The sequence below is a fragment of the Ursus arctos genome, unplaced genomic scaffold, assembly GCF_023065955.2.
Source record: "Ursus arctos isolate Adak ecotype North America unplaced genomic scaffold, UrsArc2.0 scaffold_20, whole genome shotgun sequence".
NCBI classification, from domain to species: Eukaryota; Metazoa; Chordata; class Mammalia; order Carnivora; family Ursidae; genus Ursus; species Ursus arctos.
In genome coordinates this window covers 22,671,227-22,692,822 of record NW_026622875.1, presented here as the reverse complement: position 1 = coordinate 22,692,822, position 21,596 = coordinate 22,671,227, and the positions used below count along the sequence as shown (strand labels likewise).

Genomic DNA, 21,596 nt, shown 5'->3' with positions numbered 1-21,596 from the left:
ACTACACATATATCATGGACAGGTGAAGACTTATAGCTTGGTAGATTGGCAAGAGAACAGGGGGGAAAAAATAAAGGACCAGGAATATTTGCTAAGGATAGGACAGGGCTGTGCCCTTGAGCTTCACAGTGGGTGTGGCTTTTGGTGGAGGAATCAGAACACAGTGCCATTTTGTCCTCTGCAGCTTGTGGCTAGAGTGTCTTCTCATTATCACTGAGATTATGACTACTTCCTTCTCTAACTTCCTGCGAGGGCCAGGTCTGAGGAAGGGTGGTTATATCTCATGTGTCCGCAGATTTTGGCAAAGAGAAGGGGATGGCTGATGGTACGGGGAGGAGGGAATGGACGAAGAATTTCTGAAGATGCCTGCATCATGAGTAAGATTGTTAACATTTTATAACTGTCAGGAGAAAGACAGGAAATTTAATGAAGGTTTTCAAGATTTCTAGAAGATTGCTTTATGATCGATGGGTGCCAGGCTGAGGTTTTCACCATGATGAAGTCTATTTTTTCTGACAGTTTGTCTGCTACATTATGAGCTACCTGGGCAGAAAAAATTGACTCTTTCACACTTCTAAGAGATAAGCTCTATGAAGGCCCTTTTTTCATTACAGAGCATTGTAAAGTAAGGCGTGAGGGGGGTGGGCTAAATGAGGAAATTCAGCGTTATGTGAAGATAAACCCATAAGCGTTCTTGCGGAGCATGGGGAAGGTATCTTGACTCTCAGAAGAAGGCTTTATCTTTATTTTATGTAGAATGATAACCACCAAAGGCACGTAACTGTGACTTCCATAGTGTTTAGAATTAGGATATTTCCCTACATCTTGCGGTCATCCTCAGAGGTCCCCGCTCAACCAGATTTCCCTCGGAAGTGTGAATCCCATGCTGTCTTTTCCGCAAAAGGTGAGTTGTCTTCCCCAGACCTTCTTTGCCAGCCTGGGAATATTCCAGTGCATCTCCTTTTTGCACGTAATTAGGTGATACTAGGGTTAATCAGCAATTCTTTTTTTTTTTTTTTTTTAAAAGATTTCGACAGAGATAGAGACAGCCAGCGAGAGAGGGAACACAAGCAGGGGGAGTGGGAGAGGAAGAAGCAGGCTCATAGCGGAGGAGCCTGATGTGGGGCTCGATCCCATAACGCCGGGATCACGCCCTGAGCCGAAGGCAGATGCTTAACCGCTGTGCCACCCAGGCGCCCCTAATCAGCAATTCTTAACCCCCTAGAAGTGAGATTTTAAAACAAACTCTAGCGAAACTGTTTGGGTCATGGAAATGTTTGGTTTGGCATGCACTGTGTGCATAACAAAATAGAGACAGTATTTAAAAAGTGGGAGATTTAGGATAAAAAGGCAGGATTCCGGTTTATCTTGATGAACCAGATCGGAAATACAGGGCTGAGTCATGACTTCCCTCTTTAGACTGAGCGTGTGCTCCTGGCTTCCCTCAGCCCCTTCTCTACAGCCTGTGTGCAGAAGTCCTTCCACCAAGCAGGTCCTCTTGTTCACCTTTCTTTTCAAGTGTGTGACTTCTCTTTAAAACATAACAGAAAAAACCAATGACATATTAAACAGGAAGTAAATGTGTGTCATTAAGTCACTTCAGTATAGTGAAGCTAACAATTTAAAGATGAAGGATGTGTTTGATTCTTCAGCATAGCCCTGTTCTCCTCCAGTAGTAAACTAGGAAACTGAAGTTGTTGGATAATCTGTCCCTACGGTGAAGTTATAAGCTCCTTAATGTACAGACCAAAATGGGTAGGGCAATTTAAGCAATCTGATATTTGGAAGTATAGACTTAACAAAGTTTACTTATTTTCTTTGGTTATGGGGCTACAGAACAATTAATATTTTCACCTGAAGATTCAACAAACGGTTTTATAAATCATAAATCCATCAAATGCCTTTAAACTTGAATTTGTATTCTGACCATTGGATGTGCCCACTGGTTTTCAGACACATCTGGAAATGAAGATTTGCTTCTAAGCCAAGCCCTGTGTAGTTATTTCCATCTGAAGAAAATTTCTATGCTCCTCTTGATATTTGCAGCTGCATAAAAAAAAATATCTAGCTTAATGCATCAAAATATAATCTTCCAAACTCTTAAGAGTAAAAAATAAAGGTGCTTTTTGGAATGGTCAAAGCTATTTTTCTCAGTGTTATTTATGATCAGCTCTAAGACAGGACATAGGCACTAGCCATCCATCCATGCTGCAGACGTTTATTTTAAAACATTTATCTTAAAAAGAAAATACTGAAGATTTATTTCAGATCCCTATCATTCTCATAAAATTGAAAAATTCCTATCTGCCAGCTCCATCAGTTCTGGAAGTCAACTGCAGCATTTAGTCCCCCCCCACCTTATCAACTGTTCTTGTATTGTGTGTCAGTTTTTCCACCCCTTTCCCACTGGTCTTTATTTCCAATTTAGCCTGTGAGGTGAGCTGTAAGCTTGCTGGGAGATAGTTCCATCCATATCACTTTTTCTCTGTCTCATTTCTTTTGTGATTCCCCCCTTTTAAAAAAATTTTAAGAAAAATTTCCTACGTAAATAGCACTCATTTAAATAAAAGTCGTGTTCACATTTTGCATATAAATGCAAAATTCAGGGATATAGAATAGCTTTTACTATATATTTCCTGATTATGACAATAAGTGTTTATTGTAGAAAATGTGAAATATATAGTGAAACAAAAAAATACAAAAAGTATATTTTCTTACCCCCAGAGAGAGCCTCTGTTAACATTTTAGTGTATTTCCTTCCAGTCATTTTTCTACTTTTTTTTTCAAAAATTGTGATCACACCTTGTATTCAATTCTAATAATTTATTTTTCCCACTAAACTAATGAAACTATGCCATTTTATTAAATATTACTCTGCAGCTGATTAAATAGCTACACAGTGTCTTTCTCAGTGAATATTCTGTAGCCTACCATTCTCTTTTTTTCTAGCTTTATTGAGATATAATTGACATACAACATTGTGTAAGTTTAAGATGTACAATGTATTGATTTGATAAACTTCTCCTAGAAAGTAGAATAAATAGATAAACTATCTATTGCAAAATGATTACTACCGTAGTGTTAGCTAACACCTCCATCATCTCAGATAATCCCTATTTCTTTTTTGTGGGGAGAACATTTAAGATCCACTCTCTTAGCAATTTTCAAGTATGTAATACAATGTTGTTAACTATAATCACCATGCCATATGTTAGATCCTCAAAACTTACCCATATTATCACTGAAAGTTTCTACCCTTTCACAACACCTCCCAATTGCCTCCACCCCCAGTCCCTGGTAACCACCATTCTACTCCCTGTTTCTGTGAGTTGGGCTTTTTAAAGCCAATTTCACATCTAAGAGTATCCACATATAAGTGATATTATATATGTGATATGAGTGATTCCACGTATAGATTCCATATATAAGTAAGAATATATATATAAATAAGAATAAGTAAGAATATATATATATGAATTTATTTTCTTTGGATATATATCCAGAAGTAGGATTGCTGGATCATATGGTAGTTCTATTTGTAACTTTTTTGAGGAACCTCTATACTGTTTTCCATAGAAGCTGTACCAGTTTGCATTCCCACCCCGGTGCACAAGGGTTCCTTTTCTCTGCATCTTTGCCAACACTTATTTCTTCTCTTTTTGATGAAAGCCATTCTGACAGGTATAAGGTGATAGGCAATTTGTCTGTTACAATTCTTTCTTAATATAATGTTTCTACATTTCTGATTCTATCATTTGAATGGATTTCCAGAATTGAAATTAATCGGTCAAACATTTTAATGTTCCAGAAACAGGGCACGTAGGTGGCTCAGTTGGTTAAATGTCTGACTCTTCATCTAGTTCAGGTCTTCATCTCAGGGTCGTGTGTTCAAGCCCTGTGTTGGGCTCCACGCTAGGTGTGGAGCCTACTTAAAAAAAATAAATTAATTAGAAAAAATAAATAAAAAAGAAAATTCCAGAAGCATGTTAAATTGCTTTCCAGAATAGTTGTATGAGTTTGTAGTCCCATTCTCACCATGCTAGTCTCATTCCCTAGCCTCTGTATGGCTTACTTTAATGGTGTGAATTAGTGACCACGTGGTGGAGTCGCCAATAACAGTAGCCTCACCATCTTCATCTGTAAAATAATACAAGCTTTCCAGTGTTGTTGTTTTGATTAAGTTTAAAGAATACGATGCATGTTATAATGATTCAAAATATAGTAGAAGCTTAATAAATTCAAGTTGTTATTGTTGTTGTTGTTTTCCCATATCCTTTTCACTGCCCATTTCGTAGAGGAGATAACCAACTCAGGCAGAGGCCAACCAGCTTGCTCAGTATTCCAGGGTAGGCCAACCATGGGGCTGGGACTGCAGCCCAGGGATTTTCACCACTTGCTCTGAATTCTTTTTCCCAGTGATGTTGCCTTTTGATCCCTGCCTCACCTGATTACTAGATGTGTCAACTCTCAGTCAGTGAATCTTCCCTCAGACCTCAGTCAAGTCCATTAGACCCAACTTAGTTCTCAACCTAGTGTCTGAGCCCCGTGGACATGACCTTCGTAGAGAATCAGATCCTTGAGTAATAATGAAAATTCTGTCCATTGCATGGCAAAAAATGATAATGAAAGTAAGCTGGGCACACTGTGAACTTATTAATTTCTACATGAGCCCCACTGAGGCCTGTTAGGAAACTGTGGAGACTTTTAAATTTGAAAAGAATTAGATTGCCTTTCAGTGATAATAGAACTGTTCATTTGTCTACATTGGGCCAGTCTGGACTTGTCTTTTGTGAGGACAGGGCAGCACAGAATGATCAGGCATAATTGGCTGGCTTCTCAGGCTGGGTGACTCTCTGAAGGCCGCCTGGAAAATTGCCTGGGACGTGATTTGGCCTGGTTTGATTAGCTGGTTGCAGCAGAGATTCTCCCTTTTCTGTGGTTAACTCCACTCGCCCTCCTTGTTCTGCTCAGCATCTGCCCACCTTATCTTTGGACCTGCCCAGGGTCCTTGTTTGTGCTTTAGGCCGCCAAGGTCCCTGATGGCAGGGATCCTCCCCGGGGAGCTGTGCAGTCCCTGTGTTTTATGGTGGGAAGAGAATGAGGGTGTGAACAGCCACAGGCTTGACCAGACACACATTGCTTTATATTCAGGCTCTGTCATTTGCTAGCTGTATGGTCTCAGATAAGTTACTGAACTCCTCTGAGGGGCAGTTTGCTAATCTTTAAAATGGGGGTAAACATAATACCTATATCTGGGTTGATATGTGGATTAAATAAGATATTAATGCTGAGTGCCTAGAGCAGTCATGGCCACCAGTAAATGTCCAGTATGTCACAGTGCTGATGATCCTAGCAATGGTAAAAATAAGGGTAATCACAGTAAAAGTGTAATTCTTAGTATCATCAATAAGCCACAGGGTTTTATTCATTTTAGGCTGATTACAGTTCTGTGATTATAATCTGTGTTGATGATGTTAAAGGAGGAAAGTGAGTTTGGAGTTTGTTTTAAAGGCTTAATGCCATCACACATCAAGGTATGTTGCCCAGACTGGTCATGTGGCAGTGTGGGGACAATGAGTTAAATAATGTAGGCAAATAGTTCGTGAATTGTGCTGAACTCTGTAAATATTAGTTGGCAATACATTTCCTTAAATTGCACCTATACCCTGTCCCTGTGGAGTAATTAGTTGCAAGATACACTTTTAGATTACTGCAAAACATATGCCCTTTCATTATAAACACACACAAACACACACACACCAGCCTTGGCACACACAAAATTGTATCCAAGCATCACACCAACTCTGTGTAACAAGGTCAGCTGTCATGATTCCGTTTTGCAAATGAGGACATGGAGACTTAAAAAAATTAAGTAACTATTCAAGGTTACCTGGCTGAGGACGGCTCAGCCCTGTCACTCAGTTTCAGATGCTCAGACTCCAAGTCCTGCCTTCTTTCCCCTCCAGTTGTCCAGTGTGGGATACATATCTCATTGGCAGTGGAAGATTTACGTGGTACCTGGAAATAACGTTAAAGAATGCTGAATCCCATGCTCGGTCATTCCTTTTTAAGTTCTTCTTCAGCCTCTCTGATTATGTCAAGGAGAAAGGCAGTTTGGGAGGCTCAACACCTCTCAAACATTTGCTAATGTCTCTTTTTGACAAAGCATTCCATAGACAACACTGTTGAGGTAGAATTTTATTACCATTTTGTTGTATTTTATTTAAGTTCCTTTTTCTTTTTCTGAAACAAGTATTGTTGGCTTTTCAGGGTTTTTTAAAATAAATTCATTTGGATTTTTTAAAACCCCATTTTTTTGAGATTTTATGTATTTATTAATTTATTTGAGAGAGCGAGAGCACATGTGCCTGCGCAAGAAGGGGGCAGGGCACGGGCAGAGAGGGAGGGAGAGGGACAAGCAGACTCCATGCCTAGCGTGGAGCCTGATGTGGGGCTCAGTCTCAGGACCCTGAGATCATGACCTGAGCCAAAACAAAGAGTCAGCGCTTCACCCACTGAGCTACCCAGGCGCCCCTAAGACCTCAATTTAAAGAAAAATGTAAATAAATCAATAGGTAGTTCATGGCAGTGGCAAAAACAATGAAAGAGATCTATGATTGGGTACCAAGTAGAACACCATGGAATAATCACCTCTGGGCCTCATCCCCCCCCCAGCCACCGCAGGACTACCCACCATCTTCAGCCTGTCCTGCCCCATGGCTCTCTTAGCTCTGACCCTGGCAGCAGAGGAGGCATCTACGTCAGCCTCACAGTAGATGGGACTTTGTGTTCCTGCTGGTTTGTGTGGGGGGTGGTCATTCTTGTGGGCCAGAGGAATGGTGCCCCCTGGTGTCCTACCCTGGTCTCTGAGCATTTACCTGGCCTCAGCCAGAAGTCAGTCTGTGGCAGTCCTTGCAGAGATCTGTGGATTCTCTGTAATCCACGATCTGGGTTACAGCCTTGGACCTCAAGAATTAGAATCAAGAATAAACAGGACCAGAAAGACATGGACTAGTGTGTATTCACTAGAGTACATGTGAAAATTATGAAAAGGAATAAAGAATAAAACAAAATTTACCCACATTCCTAAGACCCTGCTAGACCTTTTTCTATTCATATATAGATACATAGTACTTATTAATTTGGATCATCGTATACGTGGTTCAGAGTTTTTGTGTTTTCATTTTTCATAGACCTTTTCCAAGCTGACCAAAATATATGTTAAAATATTACTTAGAGTAGAAGACATAATTATATATCATATAGTCCTATCATAGTTTATTTAACCATTCCATCATTTTTGTATATTTAGGTTGTTTACAGTATTTTTCCACTTAAAAAATATAACATTGCCATGGGCAACTTTGTTTGAAATACCTTTCTTAAACAAACAGGAGTCAGGATTTCATATTTATGGCTTAGTTCATAGATAGTAAAAAAACAGATGTGTTCTATTTCCAGTGACAGATTGAGATTGTGCTGTCAGATGTTTTTGCTGATATGAACTGTGATCGCCCAATTTTTGAGCAGATGGTGGGGTTCAGAATAGATGGGAAAGTAAGAACTGGCCTGACTCCCACACCCGTCCACAGCCTGTGGCGGAGCCCTCAGTGCCCATCCCCACAGGCTTCAGGCCTCCATCCCTGTGATGAATTATCTTCTTCACTACAGTGACTGTCATCTAAGGCTTTCCAGTTGTAGGCAAGGTGTGATTTGAGAACTCAGGAGGGCAATACTGAAGTTGCTTTAAAGCTGGAAAAAAATGCAGTCGAGGGCATAGCAACCAGTAAATAACCAGAAGACCTGGTCAAGTTGATGCTTGTACCCCTTTGGGATGGTGGCCATGACATTTGTAGCCCCCAGGAGCAGCAAGGCCTCTTGGACCACACTTGTGGTCCTGGTCCTGGTGGTGGTGGAGGGGTCTGCCAGGCAAACCGGGAGAAAGAAAGACCTGGTATAGCATCACTCTGAAATTAAAGTATGGAATTGGCTCTGTTCTTGGTGCTCTTTCTTCCACCAGTTTGGCAGCTGCCAGCCTTGACAGTGATTGATAGGGGTTGGGGGCATATTTGGGTCTCTTTCTTGGTCATCCCTCCATGAGCACTGCATTCACTTCAGTGTTTCCCTTTCACACTTTTTATTCCTCCGTCCTACCTGGTGATGTCCAAGAAGCTCAGGAGGCAGATCTCAGCACTGGGCAGGATGTTCCATATAATCCTTGGGCCCCCGGAGCCTGGAGCACAAAGCGCTGGCCTTGCTGAGAAGACAAGTGAACATCTGTCCTGCCAGAGAGGTAGTCGGCGGCCCCTTTCTATTGGTGGAGCTGCTGTGCTGGAGCGAGAATGAGGAGCTTCCCAGCATCTCTGCCGCCCATGAGTTTGGGGTCTTTGCCCTGAATTTTCTTTCTTCTTATGAATTATCTTCTTTCTTTGCCCACCCCAGACTTGCTTTCGGTGTCCCTAAAGCCGTTTGTATATTGCCTGCTATTGGGCCTTTTGTTGTTATGGTTTTGATTTCTCTCTTTTGAAGGCCATGTGTAATTTTGCTGCATGGCAACTCAGACTAGGTAAGTTAGGATGGCCCATCTCATCTGAAAAATTCTACTTTCCACCTCTTCTGCATTACGTTCCATGTTTAATCCTGGTGTCCCAGGCCTTTCTATGGAAGCCTAATTGCACAGGGTTCTTTGGCAGTAGCTGGGTCCCCTGTGAGTGTGGTCACATGAGCTCGTCTTGTGCTCAGTGGTCAGAGGCAGGTGTTGAGGGGGACACCCTCTCGGGATGGCTGGAGGAGGGACTAGGAGCCAGAGTATGGAGGAAGGAGGGCAGGAACAAGAGCTGGCCAGTTAAGAAGGGACAAGAGAGTCCCAGATAAATGCTCACAGCAGGGGCTAGGCTCCATAATCTAACTAGAAGTAGGAGGCTATTCACAAGTACTCCTGACATTCTCGTTGAGAGGACTCTGGCAAAGTCCTGCTCCTGTTCAAACTAATATTTAAGGGAGATCCAGTGTTTATCTGTCGGTCATTTTCTGTCAGGCTGAAAAGTGAAGGACATTCAGGGAGTCAAACCATGCTGGTTTTCCCAGGACTGAGGGTTTCCTGGCATATAGGACTTTCAGTGCTATAACCAAGAAGATCTTGGTAAACTGGAGTGAGTCAGTCACCCCACCAGGAAGGATGTGGAGTTCTAGGATAGAAAGCTTGAGTACTGGCACTAGATTGCTTGAGAAAAGCCCTTGAAGATAGGAATTTCAAGTCTTCTGGAATTCTGAGTTAATGGCAGTATTATACTAAAGCAAGATGAAAAGTGAACGTTGAAATCAATAATAATAGCAGGACTGGTGCCAGTCCATATGGTAACTGTGAAAATTAGAAATAGGTGCCCTTTCTTACATATGGACGCTCTCCCACACTAGAGCACACAGCTTGGCAAGTGGAGAAAGAGGTGGATTTTATCCCCACTTGTCCCCTCGGTCTTATATCCTTGTACAAAAAACAACAACAACAACAACAACAAAAAAAACAAAAGCAAAAAAAACAAAACCAGAAAAGAAAAGCTTGCACACAATAGCACTGAAAATTAACTAACATTTATCAAGCACTTACTACATACCAGGCACTGTACTAGGTATTTTGCACACACTGTATCATTTAATTTTTACCACAATCCTCTGAAATAAGCACTATTATTTTTCCTATTTTATGGAAGGAGGGACTGAGGCTAAGCCAGATTATGTCATTTTCTCAGAACACAGTAGTAATGGTGAAATTGTAATTCTAACCAGATGTCTCAGTTAGGTGTTGCTCCCCCAAACTTAGGAGCATCAAAAAGCAGCCATTAACTCTTTCTTAAGAGTCTACCTATTGATTAGACAGCTCTGCTAATGTGAGCCAGGCTCGGCTGGCCCCAGCTGGGCTTGTCCAGGTATCTGTGGACAGTTGGTGGGTAGGCTGAAGGCTGGCTGGTCTAGAGTGGCCTTGGCTGGGATGACACTGTTCTCTCCCATGTGTGCTGGCCCAAGCATGTTGGCAGACGAGGCTGAGTATCTCCCTGTGCTGATCACAGAAAAGCATAAAGAGCACAGATATGTGCAAGCACTTTGGCAAGCTACTCGGGACAAGTTTGTCTCACTGGCCAGAGTCAGTGTAGGAGTAGACTAGCAAAGGCAAAGAGGGGTGACAAGTTGGGGTCATCGGCATGGTCATTCTATCACAGCCTGCCCTTAGGCCACAACTATTCACACCCCTTCCTCATGTAAAATGTGCTCACTTTATTGCAGCATCCCCAAAAGTTGCATCCAATCATGGCATCTGGCTTGAAGCCCAAGACAGGTCTGGATGCAGTTCTCTTGATCCAGAGCCCTGTGAGCTAGAAGGATAAGTTATTTTCTGACATGCACCCTCCAGGGAAGGGAAAACCTCAACAAGCTCCCTTTCGAAGAGGAGAAGAATGGGAGGCACATAGCAGTCACTGGGCTGGCCCATAGCAATCCTGATATCCTGCTGGAGAAATGGTGCCATGTCCCTCCATTTTGACGGTGATTCCACTGTTCTCTACTACTCCCTGTTAACCACTGTTCTCTTTCACCATCATTTGGTTCTGCTCCATCCCAAGCTGGTGGACTCAGCAAGAGTGGGCACAAGGTCCTGGCTGCAGTCCTTGGGGACACTCCTGCTTTCGTTAGTGTCTTTGACTCTGTCCATCCTTAGCAAAAGACAATGGGTCAAACCTAACTCCAAAGCCAGGGTTCTTTTTACAGTGAATCAGGAAATACAAAAAAGTGAAACAAAAACATACCTTTATTTCTATTGGAGAAACAGTTCAGAGGGTATATATAGATAACAAAGCTCCAAGCCTGAACACATCCTGAGGTATAAGGTACTCCGAATCTATGCCCTTATTTACAAATGTGATGCAAACATGTTTATGGTGCTTTCCCACTCACTGCCCCTGATGGCCAAATTCTAGGCCACATGACCTAGACCCCTCCCTAACTGTGATTGGACCTGAAGTGGGCACCTGACTAAAGGCGGCCAATGAATAAACCACTTACAACCTGTGATTTGCTACCTGGATAGAAAAGGCCACACAGGCCAATGGTCTTCCTGTTCGAGTGCTAAGGGACCATGGGGGAGTGTGGGGGTTCCGAATGCAGTTTCTGTAACTCATGCAAATCACAGTTAGGAGGCCTTGGTCAGCAGACTGAGGTGATGCAGCTGGTCCCGGGAAGAAGCAGATGTGCCTGGAGAGAAGGGTCTAAGTGGTTCCTCTTGTAACTGTGGCCTCCATTCCCAAGTGGTCCTGCTGTTCAGGTGATCTTGGATTTCCATGAAATTATTCTCATTGTTGCATTTTATTTCCACTCTCAGACTATGTCTCCATCCCTGGAAATCAAAGAGGCCAAATGAAAACGACCTGTTAATATAGTTTTCCATATTGAAGTCAGGGGCATTGTTTGAGCTACAGGAGAAAAAAGAGCCCAAGAATGTTCAGGTAAGGGGGCAGCATAGTTAAGAATGAGCAGGGAATTTGAAAGCATTGAAGAAATCCTCTTAAAAAGCCATAACCGGTGATCATCACAGTGAAATCAATGATGATTGAAAACCAGCTCCAACTGTCAGTAATTGGACCATTTAATAGCCAAGCTTAGACAAGTTAATACCAATTCAAATCCCTTGTCCAGAAGCCATTTCCACAGCTTACAACAGTGGCCATATTGAATAGGCCTGGAATTGGAGCCCATCACAAATATTAATTATGAACATGAATTTGTAAGGTCAATGGTTTTACTTTAATAGGTATTTGGGGCCTATGAATGTAAGTCCTAAATGTCTTAGACTTGTTTGAGATTCCAAAGCAAAGAACAGGAGTATAGCAGGCATTTATAGTTCATTCTGCTTGGCATTGTGTCCAGCGTGAGATCACTGAATACCTTGGCGTGAATTCAGAGCTCAATTTTATTATCTTGTAGCTGCCTGTAATCACAGATGAGGCATCAAAGGCCAGCTGTCCCCCATGAACCTTGACAGTCTATATAAACTAATTACTTTTTTATGAGCCATCCTTTCAGAGGTTTGGAGAGAGGGCCTATTAAGCCAAGTTCAATATGATCTACAAACTTCAAAAATTATTATTATTTATCTAAGTTCCAGCTGAGTGCCATGGTAAATGACATCCTCTGTAATGATTGGCTTGGGTGGCCATGGACTTCATTAAAATACAATATTTTGTGGGGGTTTTTGGGTTTTGGGTTTTTTTTTTTTTTTAATGGAAAGGTAAATCCCAGTGTGGCAGGAGTTCTTTCCGCACATTAATGATACTAATAGCACAATTTGAAGGGCAAGGAAGAAAAAACACAAGTTTGGAAAGTGAGGGTTCATTAGCAAAAGCCCCTCTCCTGGCCCCACAAGGCTGTGGATTGCAGGGGTAAAGACTATACTCTTTGTCCCTGAGTCCACTGCACAAAGAGCACCCCTTGGCCCTTTCCCTTTTGGTGTGCCTCTCTCTGAGTCCCTAAAGAGATGGGATAAGAGAGAAAACACTCACTACAGCCTGCCCTTAGACTACCCCACTTGGTGCTGTCCCCAGTTGTCTGTCACGTTAGCAGTGAGGCCATCTGGGCCACTAGGCCTCACATGTGGTGGGCTGGCTATACTGTTTAGGATGTATTCTATCCCAGCCTCTGCCACTGGGTGCTCCGTCATTGCTCACCTTCAGATGCTTATTGCTGTGATGCTGTCTTTCATGTCCACCATGTTGATGACAGGCCCTGGGTCAGCCCACATAACACTCCCCTTCACCACCTCCCTCCCTTCCCAGGAGGAAATGGCCTTTTTCCTCTTCTGGCCAGCTCTTGCTCAGGGGTTCCTACAGAAACATTGCTTGGACTCCCAGTACTACAGTTCTTTGTTTTACCATAAACTCCTCCCTTTCCAGAGACGTATGGGTACCCCCAGGCTGTAGATATAAGGGATGGGTTCACATACGAGGTGAAACTGTGCTGTGATAAGAAATATTCCACTCAGGTGCCCCCCACTGACTCTGCCCTTGACTGAGTTCCTTCTTTTGTAGTTTTACTTTCCTCTGACAAGCAGGCATTCCTGCCAGCTACATGATTTCCGTGGATGCTCTGCACTCATCCCTCCTCTCATCCCCACACACTGTCCATCAGACATCACTCTGTATGTCTGAACCTGATTTACAGAGAGGGTCCTGAGCCACAAGCAAGCCAGTGTGAACAGCCAGATAGCAGGGGAGTGGCAAGAGGGACCATGTAATTCCACATGCCCCATTATCAGGATCATGTCCACCCCAGCAGGACTCCTGCACTGACAGAATGTAAAATAGACCCATCTCTCCTGAAGGGCATCCCCGTGGTTCCCATGATCCGTTCTTTCCTTGGCCATGGGACTTGCCACACTGGGCTTCAGTTGTCTATCCATGCCCCTGCCAGCTCACTGGTCTTGAGTCTGAATCCACTTTGTGCCTCTAGCACCTAGCACTGAGTAGGTGTTCAATTAAAGTTGGTGCAATGAATGATTGATATTCTATTTCATGCTTAAGCTAACCTATCAACTTCTCTTATTGCTTTTGATATATTTGCTCCTGGACTCAGCTGAGTTCTGCTGCACTTTTAATCTATTTGTCTGTTCCTCATACCAGAGTGAGCTTTTTTTATCATTGTGTCCTTGCATACATTCTAGCTTAGAGGCTCCTAGTAAATATTTGCTAATTTGAGTTGAAGGGACTGAGTGGGTTTCCAACCTACAGCATGGGGGTAGGGATGGGAAACATTGTTGTTCAGGGACGTCTCATCATGGTGCCCACATTGCACACTGCAGGGGCTAAAACTGACTCCTGGTGGCCCTCTGATATAATTGGGAACAAATCCACCCCAGCTAGTGTGTTTCCCAGATCACTACTCCCACACTCAATGTAGCCAGTGCAAGAAGAGGCCTGGTTTAGGGAGATCTGGACACTAGAGGGGACTGTGGTGATCCAAAGAGATTCCTTGTGCTAGTGGAAAATTACCTTACCTAAGGGAAGACGCAGCTGCTACTCAGTGCTGGCTAATTTCTTTAAAGAAGGTTGATTTTTTAAAAATAAAAAAAAAATTCAAACCATGGTGATTGCACACAATTGTAAGAAATAACATGGAGGGACCCTGTGTACTCTTTACCCAGTCTCCCCCAGTGATAACACCATGGGAAACCATAGTACAACATTACAACCAGGATATTGACATTGACTGTCAAAATGCAGAACATTTCCATCATCACAAGGATCCTTTATGTTACCCTTTTATAGCCACACCCACTTTCCTCCCACCCACACCCTCCTTAACTTCCTGGCAACCACTAATCTGTTCCCCTTTGAATAATTTTGTCATTTCCAGTATGTTATATAAATAGAACATCATTTACCCAAAGGATACAAACAGTGATCCAAAGGGGTACCTGTGCCCCAATGTTTATAGCAGTGATGTCCACAATAGCCAAAATATGGAAAGAGCCCAGATGTCCTTCGACAGATGAATGGATAAAGAAGATGTGGGATGGAGATACACACACACACACACACACACACACACACACACACACTGGACTATTATTCAGCCATCAAAAAAAGAAATCTTACCATTTGCAATGACATGGATAGAACTAGAGGGTATTAGGCTAAGCAAAATAAGTCAATCAGAGAAAGAAAATTGTATGATTTCACTTATATGTGGAATTCAAGAAACAAGACAGAGACTCATAGGGGAATGGGGGGAAAATAAAATCAGAGAGGGAGACAAGCCATAACAGACTCATAACTCTAGGAAACAAACTGAGGATTGCTGGAGGGGAGGTGGGTAGGGGGATGGGGTAACTGGCTGATGAGCATTAAGGAGGGCACTTGATGTAATGAGCACTGGGTGTTATATACAACTGAAGAATTACTAAACTCTACCTCTGAAACAAAAAAATAAAATAAAATAAAAATAAAATAAATAAATGGAATCATCCAGTGAGTAGCCTTCTAGAATTGGCACTTTCTTCACTCAGCATCCTTCTCTGGAAATGCATCCAGGTTGTTGCCTGTATCAATCGTCTGTCCTTTTTATTGCCAAGCAGTGTTCCATGGTATAAATGTACCACAGTTTAACCATTCATCCACTGAAGGACATCTGGGTTATTTCCAGTTTTTAGTTACTATGAACAAAACTGCTGTAAATATTTGAATATAAGTTTTTGTGTGAACATAAGTATTTACTCTTCTGGCATAAATGTCAAGTAGTAAGGTGGTATGGTGGTTGCATGTTTCCTTTTTTACAAGACTGCTAAGCTGTTTTCCAGAGTGGCTATTGCCATTTTACTTACTATGACATCAGCCATGGGATGAGTGACGGAGTTTTTCTGCATCCTCATCAGCACTTGATGTTATTCCTATTTCTTATTATAGTCACTCAAGTAAGTATGTAGTGTTATTTCATTGTAGTTCTAATTTTCATTTTTCTAATAACTAATGATGTTAGATATCTTTTCATGTGTTTATTTGCCATGTATAAATCATATTCCGCGAATTGTCTCTTTTTTGCCTTTTGCCCATTTTCCAACTGGATTGTTTGTGTTTTTACTGTTGAGTTTTGGGAGCTCTTTACATGTTCTAAACACTAGTTCTTTGTCAGATATCTGGTTTGTAAATATTTTCTCCACTGCATAGCTTGTTTTTTGTCCTCTTAACATGGTCTTTCTCAAGGCACAAATTAAAAATTTTGATGAATTCCAATTTATCTTTCTGTGGATTGGGTTTTTGGTGTCCAGTTTAAGAACTTTTTGCCTTATCTGAGATTTTAAAGATTCTTTCTAATGTGTTTTTCTAAAAGTTTTATAGTTTTTATATTTTTTATATTTATATTTTATATTTAAGTGCATAACCCATTTGAGTTAATTTTTGTACGTGATTACATTAGTTTGAGATTTCTGTTTTTCCTTCACCTTTCTCCTCCTCCTCCTTCTTTTTGCCAGTGAATGTTGAATTACATACTATTTGTTGAAAAGTGTATCTTTCCTCCATTAAATTGCTCTTGCACCTTTGTCAAGAAAACTCAGTTGGGCATAGTTGTGTGTGTCTAGTCCAGGGTTCTCTTTACCTGTTCCATTAATCTATATGTCTACTGCTGCCTCAGAACTACACAGTCTGGATTACTACAAGTATATAAATCTTAATGTTGGATAAATGAATGACTCCCAATTTATTTATCTTTTTCAAAACTGTTTTAAACCATTCTAGTTCCTTTAACTTTCCCTATAAATTTTAGAATAATCTTGTCTACATCTACAAAAAATCCTGCTGAGATTTCAATAAGAATTGAATTAAACTTGTTTATCAATTTGGGGAGAAATGACATTTTTACCGTGTTGAGTCTTCCAATCCATGAACATGCTATCTCTCTCCATTTATTTCAATTTTCTTTGATTTTCTTCATCAGTGTTGTATAGTTCTTGCATAAATTCCTGCCCATGTTTTGTTAGATTTAGACCCAAATATTTCATTTTTTGGTGACTGTAAATGGTATTGTATTTTTAATTTTGTGTTCCTGTGTTCATTGTAAGTATGGAGAAATACAATTGCTCTTTTTTATGGTTATGTTTTTATGTTTCGTATCCTCTAACCTTGCATAGACAATCATGTCATCTGCAATTAGAAACAGTTTTATTTCCTTTTATGTCTTACTGCACTGACTAGAAATGAGAGGGTTTCTTGCCTTGTTCCATATCTTAAGGAAAAAGATTCAGCCTTTCACCAGTAACTACAATATAACCTATTAGGGTTTTTGTAGATGCTCTTTAGCAAGTTGAGGTAATTTTTCTGTTTCAAGGTTTCTGAGAGTTGTTTTTTTTTTAATCAAGAATGGGTATTGATTTTCTCAAATTCTTTTTTTCCAGTATCAATTTATATGAATATATAATTTCTCTTTTTTGGTTTGTTTATATGGTGATGGATTGATTGATTTTCATATATTGGACCAACCTTGCAGCCGTAAAACAAACCCTGTTTAGTCATAGTATATAATTCTATTTATAGGTTGCTGCATTTTATTTGTTGAGAATTTATTCAGGATTTTTTTCATCCATACTCATGAGGAATATTAGTCTGTCATTTTCTTTCTTTGTATTGTCATTATCTGGTTTTGTATCAGGGTGATACTAGCTTCATAAAATTAATTGGGAAATGTTCCCTCCTTTTCTGTTTTCTCAAAGAGATCAGGTAGTATTGCTGTTAATTTGTTTAAAACATTTGGTAGAATCCTCCAGTGAAAACTCTTTTGGGGCATTTTTGAAATTATACGTGAAATTTTCTTAATAGCTATAGGGCAATTCAAAATATCTATTTCATATTGGGTATGTAGGGGTAGGTTGTGTTCTTCAAGGAATTGGGCCATTTCACACAAGTTGACAGATATATGTGTATAAAGTTGTTTTTAGTATTCTCTTATCCTTTCAATGTCTACAAGGGTCTATAATGATATATGCCAGTTCAAACACAATATTGCTAATTTATGGCCTCTCTCTTTTTTCTTTTGGCAGACTTGCTAAAGGTTTGTCAATTTTATTGATCTTTTTGAAGAACCAACTCAATTTATTGATTTTTTTCACCATTGTTTTTCTATTTCTTATTTCATTGCCTTTTGTTCGTATTTTTATTATTTCTTTCATTCTACTTATTTGGGTTTGCTTTTCTTTATCTAGGCTTTTGAGGTGGGACTTCGATTATTGATCTGAGATATTTTCTCTTTTCTAATGTATGCATTTAATGCTATAAATTTCCCTCTCAGCACCTCCTTCACTGTGCCTACAAATTTTGATGGGTTGTATTTTTATTTAGTGAAGTGTATTAGTTTTATTTTCATTGAGACTTCCTCTTGGAGTCATAGTTCTTTAGAAATGTGTTGCTGAGTTTCCAAATGTTTGGAGACTTTCCTGTTATCTTTCTGCTGTTGATTTCTATTTTGGTTCCTTTGTGGTCAGAGAACATACTTCGTATGATTTCAGTTCTTTTAAATTTTTTGAGGCTTGTTTTATATCTCAGGATCTATCTCAGTCATTATATGTTCTGTGGGCACTTGAAAAGAATGTATATTTTGGTATTGTTGGGTAAAGTGTTCTAAAATGTCGATTAGATCCTGTTGGTTGATAGTGTTGTTAATTTTTTCCCATATTCTAGCTGCTTTTCTGTCCAGTTCTATCAGTTGTTCAGGGAGGGCTGTTGAAGTGGTCAACTATAATTATGAACTTGTCTATTTTTCCTTTCAGCTCTCTTAGTTTTTGCTTCACATATTTTGTAGCTCTGTTGTCAAGTGCACACACACTTAGGATTGCTATGTCTTCTTGGTGGATTGACCTTTTAATTATCATATATCATCACTCTCTGTCTCTAGTGATTTTTTTGCTTTTAGTTTACATTATCTGGTATTAATATGGCCACTCTGCTTTCCCTTGATTACATGATGTATTTTTTCCATTCTTTTACTTTCAATCTGCCTCTATCATTATATTTGAAGTAAGTTTCTTATAGATGGTATATTGGATTTTAAAATTTACTTTTCCAATCTTTCAACAGGTGTATTTAGATCATTTACATTTAATGTAATTATTGATATGTTAGAGTTTAGGTCTACCATTTTATTTATTGTTTTTTGTATGTTCTCTCTTCTTTTCTTTTCTTTTCTAAATCTCTGTTGTTGTTGTTGTTTTCCTTTTATACTATCTGGGTTTTTTTTCCTGCCTTCAGTCAGAATTCATTTTGTATTATCTATAGTATTTTCAAGTATATCTTTTTGTTTAGCTTCTTTAGTGGTTGTTCTAGCTACTATATACACATAACTTATCACGGTCTACTGCTGTCATTATTTTGTCAGTTCAAATGAATTATCGAAACCTTACTTCTTTTTCTGTCCCTTTACCCTCCCTGTGTATAATTGTATTAAATATTTATTTTACATACATTTAGAGCCATATCAGACTGTATTATAATTTTTGCTTCAACTCTTAAATGTAATTCAGAAAACTTAAGAGGAGAAGAAAGGACTATTGTATTTATCCATATTTTTGCTTATTTTTCCCAGTATTCCAAGATTCCCTCTTTTACAGTTTCTTTTTTATTTCAAAAACTTCCTTTAACCATTCTTTCAGAATAGGTCTTCTATGACAGATTTTCTTAGTTATCCTTCATCTGCGAATGTCTTGCCTTCCCCTTCACTCCTGAAGCATATTTTTTTCTGGACATAGGATTCTGGGTTGACAGTTCTTTTCTTAAAAAGCGTTGTGCTCTTTCTTCTGACTTCCTTGGTTTCTGGGTAGAAATCTGTCACTCTACCTTTTTTCCCTTAGATGAGGTGTTGTTCTGGCTGCTTTCAATGTTTGTTTGTTTGTTTGTTTTCCTCTATGTCTTTTATTTTCAGAAGTTTAGGGGCGCCTGGGTGGCACAGCGGTTAAGCGTCTGCCTTCGGCTCAGGGCGTGATCCCAGAGTTCTGGGATCGAGCCCCACATAAGGCTCCTCCGATATGAGCCTGCTTCTTCCTCTCCCACTCCCCCTGCTTGTGTTCCCTCTCTCGCTGGCTGTCTCTATCTCTGTCAAATAAATAAATAAAATCTTAAAAAAAAAAGAAGTTTAATTATGTCACCTTGGCATGGACTTCTTTAACTTTATCCTGTTTGATATTCACTAGATTTCTTCAATCTATAGGTTTCTGTCTCTTGTCAAAAAGAGGAGTTTTCGGTAGGGGAAGAAAGGGATAAAGAAAGGGGGGTAATCAGAAGGGGGAATGAAACATGAGAGACTATGGACTATGAGAAACAAACTGAGGGCCTCAGAGGGGAGGGGGGTGGGGGAATGGGATAGGCTGGTGATGGGTAGTAAGGACGGCACGTATTGCATGGTGCACTGGGTGTTATACACAACTAATGAATCATCGAGCCTTACATTGGAAACCGGGGATGTACTGTATGGTGACTAACATAATATAATAAAAAATCATTATAAAAAAAAAAAAAGAGGAGTTTTCAGCCATTATTTCTTTGAGTATTTTTTTTCAGCACTTCTCTTTTTTTCCTTCTCCTTCCAGACTCCAATGACATGAATGTTAGATCTTTTGATCTTTTGTTATAGTCCCACAGGTACCTGAAGCTCTGTTCTGTTCTCTTCTTTTTTTTTTTTAAGCCTATTTTCTCTCTCTTGCTCAGATTGCTTATTTCTATTTCTCTCTTTTCTAGTGTACTGATTCTTTCCTCCATTTTGCTGATGAGCCCATCCACTGAGCTTTTTATTTAATTTATTGTGTTTTTCCATTCTGGAATTTCCATTTGGTTCTTTATATCTTCTGTTTCTTTGCTGAGATTTTCTAATTTCTTGCTGGCTTTATATTTTATTTTGATTTAAGCATGTTCATAATTGACCATCCAAGAATTTTTATCATGACGGCTTTGTCAGATAAAATCTATCATAAAATCTTTGTCAGATAATTCTCATATATCTGGTATCCCAGCAGTGTCATCTATTGATTGTCTGTTTTTCATTCCATTTAAGATCTTCCTGGTTTTTGGTATAATGAGTGATTTTTCTATTGAAACCTGCAAAATTTTATATTATTCTCTGAGATTCTAGATCTTATTTAAATCTTCTGTTTCAATTGGCTTTTCTGCCACTGCTCCAGCAGGGAATGGGGCAGTATCAGCCCCTTATAGCCAACCAGAGGTGGAAGTCCAGGTTCTGTACATGGCTTTTACTGACACCTGAGTGGAGAGCCTCCTCATTACTTCTGGGTGGGGGGTGGGAATTCTAGCTTCTCACATGGTCTCCAGTGAAACTGCAGTGGAGATAGCCTCATTACAACTAGACAATGATGAAAGTCCTGACTCTCACCTAACCCTCTTTTGACACCACCCTAATAGGGAGGGGAGAGGATTCCTCATTACTGTCAGCGGAGGGTGGACATTCAGGCTCCCCATGTGGTCTTCGCTGACGCTGTAGGAAGATCCTTGTTATGGGCCACTGGGGATGAAAGTCCCAGCTCTCTGCTCGATCATCCCTGACACTGCTTGAGCCGGGATGTTAGAGTATACCTCACCATGGCCTCGTGATGGCGGAGGCCCAGGATCCCAACTCAGCCTTTCCTGACATGCGTAGAGGTGAGGCTACAGTTTTTTATGTAGTGCTTGTCTGAATAGAGTGGCCGTTATTTGAAAGTTATCTGTCTTGCTGGACTGCTCCTTTCCTGGGCCTTTGGGTAGAGAGAATGGCCTTTTGTTTGGGGTTTGTTGTTTTTTGCTTTACCTGTTGGCATTTCTAAGTTGTAGGATTCTTCGGCTCCAAGCTTGGGATATATGAAGCAGAAAGAAAACCTAAGGAATTTACCATGTCATTTCTCAGGTCCTGAGCTCCCAAACCAGTCTGTCCACCTTACAGAATCTTCCTGTGTTTGTCTTGTGAATTTTGTCCAGGGATTTTACTTGTACTTATTGAGAAGAATAGATAAGAGTCTAACATTTTTCATCCATAAACATAAGCCTAGGCTACCCGGTTTTGGTTTTTTTTCCAAAAGAAGTCAA

At 40.3% G+C, this 21,596-nt stretch overlaps 1 protein-coding gene across 1 annotated transcript in view; it reads left to right on the top strand.

Moving 5' to 3' along the window:
* CLSTN2 (calsyntenin 2) overlaps positions 1 to 21,596 on the top strand; it is a 600,605-nt gene that overhangs the window by 228,087 nt on the left and 350,922 nt on the right. The window lies entirely within an intron of this gene.